At 41.3% G+C, this 12,508-nt stretch overlaps 1 protein-coding gene across 6 annotated transcripts in view; it reads right to left on the bottom strand.

The window, feature by feature from the left end:
• Positions 1–12,508, bottom strand: part of ntng1 (netrin G1) — a 103,443-nt gene that overhangs the window by 76,892 nt on the left and 14,043 nt on the right. The window lies entirely within an intron of this gene.

Raw genomic sequence — 12,508 nt, 5'->3', positions numbered from 1 at the left:
ATAAAAAAAGCCAATAATACATCAGTTGTTTGGTCCTAATGCTGGTAGTTAAAAATAATCCTAGGTAGGAAAGCTAAAGCTGAGAGACATGGTGGTAAAATTATGTCTGGTGTGTAGTGGGATGCTCTGTTGACCGTCCATGAATGGAAAAAAATCATGGTTATTGTATTAGATACTTCTAGAGCCTCTAGTAACAACACTGGTTCCATTCTTATTTGACCAGTAGGTATTCAGTAGGTCATGTATCCTCCTCAGCTCCCCTGCTACTGTACTGTGCGCTCATGGAGCAGAAATATTTGCCGCTCGGGGATCTGTTCTGTGCGCTTGCATCAAGCAAATGCACGTCATTTTTATGCTCGCAACTTTTGAGACTAATTAAACGACATACGTGGAATCCCTCAGGGTTCAATTCTTGGGCCTATCCTCTTCTCATTGTACATACTTACTCTGTGTTTTTTCTTCAGCCACTTTCTAGATGTGTCATATCACTGTTATGCTGATGATACACGGATCCATTTCTCTGCTAAACTCAATAACCTCAATCAGCTATCCTTGCTCCACCTAAACCCTGATAAAACAGATTTTTTTAATTGGACCTTTGGCACTGTAGTTTATCAGTTTTTTTGGTCCATTTCACTCAAATATCAAAACTACCAGTATCTTTATATCATCTTTGATCAGCATATGACATTTGACAGTCATGTTACTAAGCTCATCCAGTATTGTTTTCGTCAGCTAAGAAATATCATTAAATCAGATGTATATCTTATCTTGAACTAATAATTCAAACTTTCATTTTCTCTCATCTAGATTTCTGTAACTTCATCTACACAAGCCTAAGTCAAACTGCTATATTGGTTAACAGTTCATCCCTTGTATTCCTCCACTGGCTTTGTGTAAAATTTAAAATATAAAATTCTGCTATTACATATAAGGTAGTGTATAACCTTGCCCCCACTTACACTTCTGATTACTTCGTTGCTCATTCCACTTCTCAACAGATCCCCCAATCTCGGATTTTATCTATACCCCGCTTTAACTTAATAACAATAGGTTATAATTTCTCTGCTGTTTTAGCTCCACACTTCCCGAATCGTCTTTGCCATTGCTGAATCTTTGGTCTCTTTTCAGCAGCTTCTAAAAATCCAGCTTTATAAGCTAGCCTTTTTATAGACCTCCATCCCTGTTTTATGTGTTTTAATTTGGTCTATTGCTCACTGTGCTGTGTTTTATATTGAAATGTATTACTTTATTTGTGCACGTTTGTAAAGCACTCTGTAACTGCATGTGTTAAGAAGTGCAATATAAATAAAGCTTTACTTACTTACTCACATAGTGGCTAAAAGTCTCACCATAAGTCAGACAGGCAGCTGAGAGGTGGTGGCAGGCCTGAATGAGCTCCAACCTCAATTGCACACCAGAGGGAGAATTTAGAGGAGGAGGGGCAAGTACATTAGGGGAACTAATTAGGATTATTAGCAGGACGTATTTAATTCAGCTGGGACTAACACAAATTGCTCAGTTGTTGCAGAGCAAAATTGAAAAGGAGTATCAGAATTACTCACATCCAAAGTGCACTTGCGCTGTTTTGTACAACAAGTATGTGTTGTGAGAGGCCAGTGATGTCACATGTGTTTCAAAGTGAATGTAATGAAAGTGAATGAAAGTGAGTGTATTCGGCAGCTCAAACATCAAATACAATGATCATGCATGATTGACACATCATTGCAAGTGTAAATCCTAAGCATTAACAGCTTAAGAAATATGCTGTCCTTCCTGTCTCTCTCACTTGTCTCTCTCTCAATTTTCTGCTATGTTGTTTCACCCTGATACGGCCGCAGCCTTCAAGAACTTTGTTCAAATTCTTTCATATTTGTGTTTCATATGTCAATATTTTTTAAAGGAATAGTTTGACATTTTAGGAAATACACATATTCATGCTATCTTCTGTCCGCTTTATATAATGCTAGCTCATCTTAGTGTAAAAAACCAAGTCATTTACAGTCCTTGTGCTAAGTTAAGTGAATAAGAATGTTTCTCTAAATGTTGAGCTTTAATCAAATAATGAATGAATGTCCTTGACTCCCTCACTTGTCAAGTGCTCCAAGTGGGAAAAAAAAAAATACACATGACCAAAGTCTGATGAACATAAATGGAACAAATCATCGAGGCGGGAGGCTATTGATGTAGCACTTTTTTCCTTATGAAAGTAACACCAGCGATTGTCCGACCAACGACAATTTGGTTGGATGAGAGCTTATCGACCAACCAATTAACCAGGTTACAGACTACAGCCCATTATTTTCTGTGAGGATCACCAAAAATGAAGGCAGCAGAGTCTCTAGAAAAGGTAAGATAAGGTAAAATTGGACCATGCAGAGCAAACACAGCTACCAAACTGACCAACAGGTTAGTGCTCAGTCATCATCTGCATTACCCTTTGTGGAAAATGTGAGATAGAACATTTTGTCAGATTGTAAACTTGTGCAATTTTTTGTTTTTGCGTCTGTCCAAAGTAGTTTTTGTTGCCTCCCCTTTTTTTTCACTGTGGCTCAGGAGGTCGAGCAGGTCGTCCATCAGAATCAGAAGGTCAGTGGTTTGATCCCTGGCTCCTCCAGGCTGTGTTGAAGTGTGCTTGGGCAAGATACTGAACCCCACATTGCCCCTGATGGCTGTTCCATCAGTGTATGTATGTGTGTATCGGTGTGATGTATGAATGTGTGAGTGAACGGGTGAATATGGCAAGTATTGTAAAGCGCTTTGAGTGGTCAATAAGACAAGAAAAGCACTATATAAGTGCAGTCCATTTACTATTTACCACTGCAACGCACCATCGTGTTGACATACATGCAGGCAACAAACCACCATTTCAGTACCATTGGAGCATGAAAAGAGAGATATGAAAACACCACACTGCACAAGGCAGGCCAGAGAGAAATGTATCACCCATATAAAAATTTGGTATTCATGTAATTGACAACTGATCTGTAATAGTCTGCTTCTCAGTATTTCTCTGGTATTTTCTAAAGCAGTAAGGGTGATGGCAAGACAGCAAGCCAGTTAATAATACGAGTAGAAGAAAGCTCTTGATGAGATCCAAGGGAATTCAGGCAAGGAGGGGGTAGCAGACTCATATCAAACGCCAACGCTCTCTGCCACAGAGTCTGCAGCTTGGCGTATCGCCCCCGTGTTTACGGTGGGGGAATAGTCTGAAGCCATGCTGAATGTCGTTGAAAGAGAGCCTTCAACGTGACAACAATGTGTGTCCCAGAGTAACAGCTAATGCCTGGCACCTCTAACTAAATCATTTCATTTAGAGCCTCTGATGCGCAGACAGAGGGGATGTAAAATGCATTTCCACGCCAAGCCTCTCAATCGCTCGCTGTCCTTGCGAACATAATGAACAGATTACCGTTTGCACCCTTGTCACATCATGCTTTGCTGACAAGTGCCTGGCACCTAGTGGGAGATGTTTCCATTCCCTGTCCTCTCATTCCAGACAGTAAGGTCTGAACAAAATGACTGAAACTAGTTTAGCAGCCACAGGAAATAAAACAACTTGCTAATTAGTGGAGAAATGAACTGAGGCAGACAGTATTGCCTGAGTGGATGGCTTAGAAGATGGAGAGGTTGAAATGCCAAGTGTCTATATCCCAGCACCCTTAGGCCAGCGTCCTGCAGACACTGCAAGTCTACACCCAATTTACCAATTGCTCTCTCTCTGTCCTGACTCGGGTTAATAAAATGCTAACCATCTCAATATCCATGACAGCACTTTGCTAACCACCTCCCCTCTAGTTAAATTCAGCTTCTCTTGTCCTTTTCTCTCCCACAGAAAGAGACTGTAACTCTTGCCTCCGCTTAATCAGGAGGATTGCTTATTAAGGAAAAGCTCTCAGGTCCTTCCTAAATTGGGGAGAGGACAGTCTCGCCAGTGCGATAACTGCAGATTTATGTCAGAATTAGGTGTAAATAGCTGCACTGGTTATTCTCCTTCTTTAATTAAGCAAGCACATTTTCCAGGCCTCTGTTGTGCACGCTGACCACTCCAGTTCCCTCTGCGGGGCAGACACTAGCTTACAAAGCAACTCCGTCATGTCTAGGACAGTGCACAGAGGAGCCATTTTAGAGCTCTCCCAAAAGTTGAATCTCTGTGACAGCTCTTATAGTTGTGTGTAATGTTTAAAATGTGTATCCCTGTATGGGTTTGATAATGTTTCTCGCAGAAATGTCACTTCATTTGACTTGTTTTGTTGTCTGCTCTCTTTTTGAACTTGTAATCCAGCCTGTTTGCAACTTTCAGTGGGTAGTCATCTGAAATGACACGTGGCAGCAAATGTCAAATTACTTCTCAGTGTGAGGATCAAGCTGAGCGCACAGGAAAGTATAATATCACTTTAAATGACTGTCGACTGGGCTCTTTAAAGACAATTCCGTCTGTGGCCTCTCATCTCCCTGAGTTCTATTTTTGATGCTCCAGAAGGGTGCACTGCCCAACAAACTTACACTCTCTTAGCTGCGTCTGTACTCATATCTGCCAGGGAGAAAAATACCTGAGATGATTGCAGCAGAAAAATGCTCTTATGCAGTTCATGAGGGGGTACTCAGTGTTCAGATTCAGCATTCAATTTCCATCACTGATAGCGTTGCTATTGATTCAGAGTTTGCCCTATGCTCAGTGCGGGCCAGACACAACAGATCTCATGGTTTGGGAGCTGTCAGTCAAGGTAATCCAGGAGTCTTTTTCCAAGCCTGTCAGGGTGACGGCCTCACATTTCCCTCAAACAAGGAGGAAGACTGAATGGGCCTAAAAGCTGTCTGAGAGGAAAGAGATGCTCCACAGAGGAAAGCCGCTGAGACCAAACAGGCAAGAAAAACATTAAACTTCTGTGAAAGTGGCTTCCACTTGAAATATTGTGCATCATTCCTCTGAGTTAAATAAGTACTCATTAATGCTTTGAGTCAACAAGTATAATGTTTGGCATCAGGTCATACCCCACTTTAAAACCGTTAATCATTTGATGTTCCTCAGCAGGTTTCCTGTCCCTCTCTTTGTAAATGGTTTTGTTTTGACGTCAAGAAATGACACGCATTAAATCTCTTACTCTGCTTTTTCAAAGGCTGCAGCTGAAGGTGCCACATTTCCCAGGTTTTATTCCTTCTTTATGATTTGTTTCTAATGTGTCTGAAATGGGAAAAAAGCTGCAGTTGCAGTTTTTCAGTTCCAGTCAGGGTGACATGAATACGTCATACAAAACTGATCCCGAGGTACGTGGCCTACATGTAACTCGTATTTGAATGCTGCAGTCTGGATTTGTGAGCGTTGCCATGACAGTGAGTAAATGTTTCTCACCTGAGACAAACACTGGTGTAATTGTAGTTTGGCTGAGAAACACAGTGATGTTAAGAAACCTATTTTGCACACCCTTGTTTTTTTTTTTTTACACCAACATAGCAGTTCACATTAGTGTGGCATATAAAGCAGCTCGCATCCGAAAATAGATGTGAACAGTCATCTGAAACAGTAAGATGTGAGCTGCAGTTCAGAAATCATGAAAGCCTTTGGTGTGAATGTAGATACACACACAAATAGAAACAGACAGAGGCAAACACACATGCATACCACATACACCAGTCAGTCCAAAAAAAGGTATTTATTGTGCTGATAAGGGACGGGAGGCCCTGCTGCTTTGAAATGCTGAGCAGAGGTGGGAGAGCGTCTGCCACGGCTGCGGGAATATCTGACCCCCCACAATGGATAAAAATGAGGGATGGGATTACTGGGATTGCTCCATTCAGAACACCCCCACTTATCTGTTGCAATTAACATTAAAAGCCCCCAACACAAATAAAAGAAATCATGAGAGCCTCTAAATATGAATGCCACCGTATGCCATGCTTGAGGCTCTGTATAAGCTTGTCTGTATTGGCCTGTGTGAGTGGTGTGCTTTTCATTTGCTAGCCATCTCCCAAAGAGGGAGGGGGATATTGTGAAGATCAGTGTTCAAGCAAGGGAAGTCTGGGAAATCTACCCCAGAGGTTCAAAGAGCAATTAAAAGTCAACAGATTTCTCCAGCAGCCCACTACTTCTATCTCCATCTACTCCCGAGCCTCATGCACGGAGGTAGAAGGAGTGGAGGGGGATGATGGGAGGGGGCTTCCAGACCATAATTTTCCATGAGTGATGAACTGTGAAATGTAACAAAAGTCCCCATTGCCACACAAGGGATTTAGAGCCCAAAGAGCAATAGAAGAGAAAAGGGAGTAAAAATGCCTTCGTCAAATAATAGCCTATATGTGGGAGAGAGAAAAAAATCCCTGTGTCATAGAAATCAGACTGTGAAGATACGGTTGGTTCATATTATGCACAGGTCCTCAAATCCAGTGAGCATTTAACAATGAGACAATGCGATATTTCTGGCTGACTTGTAGTCAATAGCGAGAGCCTTTAACATATTCAGAGGCTAAATCTGAGCTATGAGAGATCATTCCTTTCTTGACTTATATTCAATACTAATTTTCTGGGAATTCATCATTTCAGTACCTGGAAACCAAAGCTGAATAAGAGTGAAATACAATGTTTTTGTTTCCCAAAATGAAACAGTAGCCCTTCTCCTATTGACTGTGCAAGAGAATATTTTCCGAGTGGCTCTTTCACAGTCTAACTTATAGTTTCATATGTAAACACGTACAAAAAAAGATACTGAGATTTTCCATTCTTCAGCCTCTCCAAGCTTTCCTCCTCCAGACTTTATGGCAAAGGAGGAATTGTTTTGCTCCAAACTTTACAAAAAAAAAAGTCAACAGAAAACCCTGTGGGAGGCTGGAGTCAAGGAGGCCCCCTGTTATCTTGTTATGGCAGTGTAAACGGTGAGGCAACACTGAACGCCTTGATGGAGCCCAGATAGACGAGTCACACACTCACAAAGCGCAACATCACAGAGCAACACCTGATGTTGTCTGCATACCAACTTTTCACTAACTTCACTTTTACAAACTTTTCTCCCAGGAAGTAAACACAGCTTCCTGTTTTTTTTTTGTTTGTTTTTTTTTTAACAGAACCCTCATTTCCATTCAAACTGAAAAATAGGAAAATAAAATGTCATAATAATGATGTAGAGACAGAGAAGGTAATAGGTGAAAAGGGTGCTGATCATGTTAGAGGTGATGATGCTGATGATGATGATGGTAGAAAAGCGTGTTGCTCTTGTATTGCAGTGAGCTAGTCAGTGCCACTTTCACTTGCTGTCCTTTAAACCATAATTACAACCAGCTGAGTAGGACAAACCATTCACATCAGCCTCTGACTTGTAACTCTGAGTTGGAGATATTGTGAATTTCAGACAGCGATGATATCTCCCACTTGGTGAAAAGCACCACAGACATGTCAACAGACTGTTGGCGGGACAGCTGCAAATGCACCACCAAAATAAAATTCAATATTAACACTTATACTATCCGTTCAGCTTGGATCTGGTAGCACTTGGTAACAAACAACAAAATTTATTCTGCCTATCTGCTGTGTCTTCAAGGTTAGCACCAGGGCTAATTAACCAGCTGGGATAATGTGCCGACACATGCTGAATAACCCTCGCCAAATAAGAATCTGATCATAACATAACCCTGTTTTGCTGCTTAGGTTACACACTTCAACAAAGAAGGCAGATGTGAAAGTTTTGTTTCACTGTTCGTTTTTCGGAAACAGTGTGTTTCCCTTTTAATGTTACAAGAGAAAAGGCTTTTAGGATGAGGACTAATCAAAGTAGCCCTATCTCTGATAATGTACCAAGCTGCTAACATGCTAGTCATTTTTTGCTTTTTTAACCTGTAATCCAAGTCTGACCAGGTCCAAATTCTACTCAGTCCAAAATCAGTCAAGTGTGGCTTTACTGCTGTAGGTCTCTGGTCTGTGTGTCAGTTTGTCGAGAACTGTGAAGTTCACAGCTCACCGAGCTTTGTTCTGACCAGGGAACTGAAGTTTTAGGAAAATCAGTCACCAACAAGAATTTTTTTCTCTAATTTGACTGTCAGGTCAGAACATTGTCTTTTGTTCAATAGAAAAGATTGACCAAATGTACATCACCAGCTGACATTAATAATAAAATTTCCTGGAGTTTCTAAAGGGTTCCAAAAAAAAAAACACAAAACCACTCACTAAGTAAATGTGTCACACATATAAACACACACACACAAGACTATGTAGCAGAATATGTAAGGCTGGATGTTTCCTCACTCAGTCTTACGCGGTCTGTGGTCTATGCTGAGCCACAACATGCCCATAACAGGAAGTGTGGGATTTTCTGCCAACACCTGTTTAATGGACTTCTCTTGAGCCCAGTCTGGGCTGGCTGACAAGTCTGTTTGTGTTGGCGCTTGAAGGCCTGGAAGAACGAGTGGTTTGAGGAAATAAGAAAATGATAAAAATTCAGACAGCACCCAATGCTCATGCAAAGTTTATGACACAGGATGGGTGGGAGAGAATATGATGAGATCCTCCTGTGACCGCAGTGTGTATAACCTTCACACTGCTTAGATAGATACAGTCTGACTGTCCGACCGCTCTGTGCTGTGTTAGACAATATTCGACCTATTCTCAGTGCACTGGTAGAGTTTCAGCTGAATGTATCAGGCTACAAAAAGAAAGCTTGTTATGCTGCTGGGTTCAAATTAGGGGAACAAGGGAAAAAGGTGAGCAGGCTGCAGGTTGCAATGAATCCGATTTGGAGGTTACAACTATAGGACCTGCAGGAGAATCTGATTAATGTTAGTCTGTGTTAGTTAGAAAATATTTAATTTGTGTAGTCAAATTATTGTATTGGAAAGTTGGTTTCTTGGGTTAGGAGCAGCATAGTGCTTTAAAACCCTTATGGGGGTGGTCCCAGAGAAGCACATGTATGTGTCCAGCACATTCAAAAAGTATTCACACCTCTTCACTTTTCACATTATTTTATGTTGAAGCCTTGTGCTAAAATCCTTTACATTAATTTTCCCTCATTAATCTACACAAACCCCTACTATACATTCAATGACAAAGCAAAAATATCATTTTAGACATTTTTGTAAATGTTTTAAAACGGAAAAACTGAAATATCACGTTGACATAAGTATTCCGACTCTTTACTCAGTACTTAGTTTAAACACCTTTGGCAGCGATTACAGCCTCAAGTCTTCTTGGGTATGACGCCACAAGCTTGGCACACGTAGATTTGGGGATTTTCTGCTGTTCTTCTCTGCAGATCCTCTCAGGCTCTCTCAGGCTGCAAGGGTACTGTTGGTGTACAGACATTTTCAGGTCTCTCCAGAGATGTTCGATTAGGTTCAAGTCAGGGCTCTGTCTGGGCCACTCAAGGACATTCACAGAGTTTTCCCTAAGCCACTCCTGCATTGTCTTGGCTGTGTGCTTCGAGTCATTGTCCTGCGATAAGGTGAACCTTCAGCCCAGTCTGAGATCTTGAGTGCTCTCAATCAGGTCAAGGATATTTCTGTACTTTGCTTTATTCAGTTTTCCTTCAACCCTGACCAGTCTCCCTGTCCCTGCCACTGAAAAACAACCTCACACCCTGATGCTTCACTTCTTGAATGATATTGGGCAGGTGATGAGAGGTGCCTGGTCTTGTCCAGACATCACCCTTAGACTTGAGACCACAGTTCAATCTTGGTTTCATCAGACCAGAGAATTTTGTTTGTCTGAATTAAGGTGTGTTTTGCGAACTGAATTCATTGAATAATGCAGTGTGTTCTACCTTAGTTTCAAATTGAAAATGTTTGTTGTGGGTTGATTAGGCTAATTAAATCACATAAAAGAGTTCGCTTGAGCACAGATTAAGACCATGAGTGAAAAATTCAGTCAAGTCTCAAACGCTGCCTGTTGGTGAATTGGGCTGAAATAATAACACCAGATAGCTATCACTAATCAAATAAAAAAACAATGAGTTATGCTGCACGGATTTTGGAATTACCTATGTCACGGATTTTAATAAACCTTTGAAATCTTTTGACATTAAACAGTTCTATTGAATGAGTAATTTGTTTTTCAATGCTGGTTAATTGCAACTACATTCCGGAAAACTGACCTTTTTCAAAGTCGATCTGCAGGTCTGTAAAGTCACCTTTCTGCTCATTTTTGAAATTTCACCCCCTGACAAAAGAAAAGCCAGGTTGAACAAGTTTATGAGACCGAATGTCACAGACAACAGTGCAGCCTGGAGAAAGAGCCGCCGTCTCTTTTCTCTCCCTCTCATCTCCTCTAACCCTTGCATTGACTGAGTGTTACAATAAGAGATGAGACATATTGCTGCTGACAGCACACTCGTTTCTCAAGGAAATGTCAACGTGGAGCCTGTTGAGAGGCGGCACAGTGTGTGAGTGTGGGGTGGGTAGGGTACGGGGGAGTTAAAACGCCTTGTCTGTCTGAAACCTCTAATCAGGATCAGCTTAGGAAAAGGTCAGATTTGTATATCACAATGTAAGAGGGAGCTCACGGCACCCTCGCTTGCATTTATTGTCCAACACACCTAGAAAACTCTTTCCTGATGCCTGAACAGGCTCTGGGATATTAGACAGCAAACACATATCAAACATGTTGTGGCTCGAATTTATCAGCGTGAGTGTTGCTTGTGTGCTGGAAATCTCTGATGGGTCTGATGAGCAATACACCATCTATTGATGATCTATTAATGTTCTAATCAAATATCTAATCACCACTTCTTGTAAAGAATCTTGTTTTCTGTTAATTAATGCTGACTGATTAACTGTTCAACAGGGCTGAAATTACACAGCACTTAATAATAACTGATAACACTGGAACAAGGACACTGTTTTCGGTCTTTGTATCTCTCTGCAGTATCTTGCTGTGTTTTATTTACCTCAAATGTGTACTGCATAGCATAATGCACCATCCATAAAACTTATGTGCTACATGCAGAAGTACTTTCTGCATGAGTAAACAGTATACAGTGTGACTCAAACATTCCAAACATCATCATATGACAATTGAAGTCAAACAGAGATTTAAACATGTACACACAGTAGAATGTTGAGAGAAAAATGAAAACAAAGCCGCTTTAGTGGAACAAATAAATACCACATGCTCCACTAAGGCTTCCTTTACAGGCTCATCCAGCTTTGCTAATGGTTAGGAAAGAGCCAGGCGTCCATTTTTTAAAGCTTCAGTCAGTCCATCACATTACTTGTCTCATTAGCTAAGCGGAAGAATTAAGACAGTATTGGTGATTTACCTTTTCTTATCATGGCACAGCTTTAATGATCTCGCATGCTAAAATGGGAAAAAGCCACATGCTGCACGGCCTTTTTAATAATCTTCCTCGTTTCCTCATTTAGAGTTGATTGGCTATGAAATGCACCGGCCTGCCGGGACTCAGGTTTCAGCATTCATCAGCATTTCCTGGTTGTAAATTGATGGCACAAATAGAGACATTCAGCACTTGCATGAGAATACAAGAAGACATCCACACAGACACACAGACACACACACACACACACACACACACACAAACACATTCAAGTATGGTTTTTAGTATAAATTATGGAATTACGCCTAGAAAGGTAATTCTTCTACGTTTAATGCCATGTGCATCAAAGAAGAACCAACACATGAAAGTTTTGTATTGGTGTGCTGGAGTGTTGGATTGGACGTCATTTCAGTTTAAAGCACATATCTCTGCAGGATAGTCAATGAAACACTGATAATACTGTTGAGAGTCCTTCTATACACTGTATGGGTGAGGAGCTAGACATAGAGAAAGCACAATTGCTGCTCAGTTTAATCTATCTGCACTGGCCAACTCATCTAACTGTAGCGTCATTATTCGCATTGACTACCAGGAAGTGTTTGTGTTTTCAAAGGTTGAAGGTTTTAAGAGTGCACAATCAGAGCTGTCAGTTAGTGATTTTGGGACAAGTTGGTTAACGAGAATCAGTTTCTTCCGCAGTCATTTCTGTATTAAGTCAAAGCTGCTCTCCTGAACCCTGCACAAACTCAATCATCACCGGGTTGACTGTGTGCGACCTGTCCAGGTTTTTAAAGGCCAGTCAGAGTCTAACTGGAGGGGACAGTGAAATCTCATATGATGGCAGATTCGTGTGCCAGAGTTCAGTGAATGCCAGCTTATTGCTATCGAAAAGGTCACTGGGCTAGAAGCAGAATGAAAGTCTTTACTGGGGAAAGTGCTGTGTGTATGTGTGTACGTATGTGTATGTATGTGTGTGTGTGTGTGTGTGTGTGTGTGTGCGTGTGTGTGTGTGTGTGTGTGTGTGTGTGTGTGTGTGTGATGCTGTCCTCCTTTATCTGTGACCCTGGGATGAAGGCCGCAACCTGAGATAACCATGCTCATATAAGCACCACGCCCTCGAGCTGCTGCATCTCCCTCTGTCTCCCTCTCTCCTCTCGTCAGGCTTCGGTGTCTGTTACCTTCAGCACTCCAGGAAGCAGACACTAGGCTTTAAAATACACCCGCCTCTGTGAGTGCAAAATCAATTACCAGAGAGA

Source organism: Seriola dumerili, unplaced genomic scaffold (assembly GCF_002260705.1).
Source record: "Seriola dumerili isolate Sdu_G_001 unplaced genomic scaffold, Sdu_1.0 BDQW01000216.1, whole genome shotgun sequence".
Classification (NCBI taxonomy): Eukaryota; Metazoa; Chordata; class Actinopteri; order Carangiformes; family Carangidae; genus Seriola; species Seriola dumerili.
The sequence above is the reverse complement of the archived record's forward strand: the minus strand, read 5'-3'. Positions and strand labels throughout refer to the sequence as shown.